This window comes from Carlito syrichta, unplaced genomic scaffold (assembly GCF_000164805.1).
Source record: "Carlito syrichta isolate Samal-C Ts95f unplaced genomic scaffold, Tarsius_syrichta-2.0.1 Scaffold314924, whole genome shotgun sequence".
NCBI classification, from domain to species: domain Eukaryota; kingdom Metazoa; phylum Chordata; class Mammalia; order Primates; family Tarsiidae; genus Carlito; species Carlito syrichta.
This window is the reverse complement of record NW_007259020.1, coordinates 27,625-30,006: the sequence shown is the minus strand read 5'-3', so window position 1 is coordinate 30,006 and position 2,382 is coordinate 27,625.

Genomic DNA, 2,382 nt, shown 5'->3' with positions numbered 1-2,382 from the left:
AGCTTTATAGTAAAGTTGAAGTCTGGTAATGTGATACCACCTGCTTTGTTTTTTTTTGCTGAGGATAGTTCTGGCTATTCTTGGATGTTTGTGCTTCCATATGAATTCCTGTGTTGTTTTTTCGTGGTCTGAGAAGATGTTGCTGGTAATTTGATGGGTATTGCATTGAATTTGTCGATTGCCTTAGGTAAGATGGACATCTTCACAATGTTGATTCTTCTAATCCATGAGTATGGGATATTTTTCCACTTGCTTGTATCATCTTTGATTTCTTTGAGCAGTGTTTTATAATTTTCATTGTAAAAGTCTTTCACGTCACTGGTTAGGAAGATGCCAAGGTATTTCATTTTATTATGTGGCTATTGTGAATGGAATTTTTTTTTTATTTGGGTTTCTGTTTGTTTATTATTGGTGTAGAGAAATGTGATTGTCTTTTGTACATTTATTTTGTATCCTGAGACTTTGCCAAAGGCCTTTATCAACGGAAGTAGGTTTTGACAGATTCTGTTGGGTTTTCAAGGTACACAATCATATCATCTGCAAAGAGAGATAACTTGACTTCCTCTTTTCCTATTTGGATACCCCTAATTGCCTCCTCTTCTCTGATTGCTCTAGCCAGGACTTCCAATACTATATTGAACAGGAGGGGTGAGAGTGGGCATCCTTGTCTAGTTTCAGTTTTCAGGGGAATTGGTTCCAATTTTTGTCTATTTAGGAGTATGCTGGCTGTGGGTTTCTCGTAGATGGCTTTTACTATTTTGAGGTATGTTCCCCGTACCTCTAGATGTTCAAGGGTTTTTTATCAAGAAGGGGTGCTGGATTTTATCAAAAGCTTTTTCTGCATATAATGATATGATCATGTGTTTTTTGTTTTGACATCTGTTGATGAATTTAATTACATTTATGTTTTATGAATGTTGAACCAGCCTTGCATCCCAGGAATGAAGCCTACTTGGTCATGGTGGATGATTTTTGAGATGTATTGCTGAATCCGGTTTGCTAGGATTTTGTTGAGAATTTTAGCTTCTATGTTCATCAAAGATATTGGCCTGTAGTTCTCTTTCTTTGTTGGATCTTTACCTGGCTTGGGTATCAATGTGATGTTGGCTTTGTAAAATGATTTGGGGAGCGTTCCATCTTTTTCAATTGCCTGGAATACCTTCAGTAGGATTGTTATCAGCTCCTCCTTAAATGTCTTGTAGAATTCTCCTGGAAAGTCATCTGAACCAGGGCTTGTTTTGCAGGAAGTTTTCTTATTACATAGTCGATTTCCTTGATTGTTGTTGGTTTATTTAGGGTCTCAATATCTTCTTGTTCCAACCTAGGTAGGTTGTGTGATGTCAGAAAGTCCTCCATTTCCTTAAGGTTTTCAAGTTTGTTTCCATACAAGTGTACGTAGTAGTCTCTAATGATCTTTTGTATTTCTTCAGGGTCAGATGTGACTTCATCTTTTGTGTTTCTGATTGTGCTTATTTTCTTTTTTTCTCATTTTTTCTTGGTCAGTCTAGCTAGGGGACCATCAATCTTGTTTATCCTTTCGAAGAACCAGCTTTTTGCTTCATTGATTTTTTGTATTATCTTTTTGTCTTCTATGTCCTGGATTTGGGCTTTTATTTTGGTGATCTGGATTCTTCTGCTGAAATTAGGGTTTTTGTGGTCTTTCTTTTCCAGCTTCTTTAGGTGGCTTGTTAGGTTGTGAATTTCTGTTCCTTCCATTTTCTTCATGTGTGTTTGTAGGGATATAAATTTCCCTCTTACTACAGCTTTCAGGTCATCCCAGAGATTTTGGTAAAATGTTTCTTCATTTTCATTTGTTTCCAGGTATCTTTTGATCTCTGTTTTGATTTCATCATTGACCCAGGAGTTGTTTAGCATCATGCTGTTTAGTGTCCATGTCTTTGTGGGTTTTGGGGTGACTTTGTTGGTGTTAATGTTTATTTTTATTCCACTGTGGTCCAAGAAGGTGCATGGTAGAATTTCCGTCTTTCAAATTTGCTTATGCTTGATTTATGGCCGAGTATGTGGTTGATCTTAGAATATGTTCCATGTGGTGATGAGTAGAATGTGTATTCTGTGGTCTCTGGGTGGAGTGTTCTGTAGGTATCAATTAAATCCATTGGGTCCAAAGTCACAGTGAGGGTCCAGATCTCATTGCTGATGTTTTGTCCTGATGATCTGTCTAGGGTTTTGAGTGGGGTATTAAAGTCCCCAGTTATGATGGTGTTAGAGTCAATATCTTTCTTTAGTTTTCCTAGAAGTTGCTTTATCAAAGTTGGAGCACCTATGTTGGGTGCATATATGTTGAGGACAGATATTTCTTGTTGATGGATTGAGTCTTTTATCATTATGTAGTGGCCTTCTGTATCTTTTTTGATTTTTAAT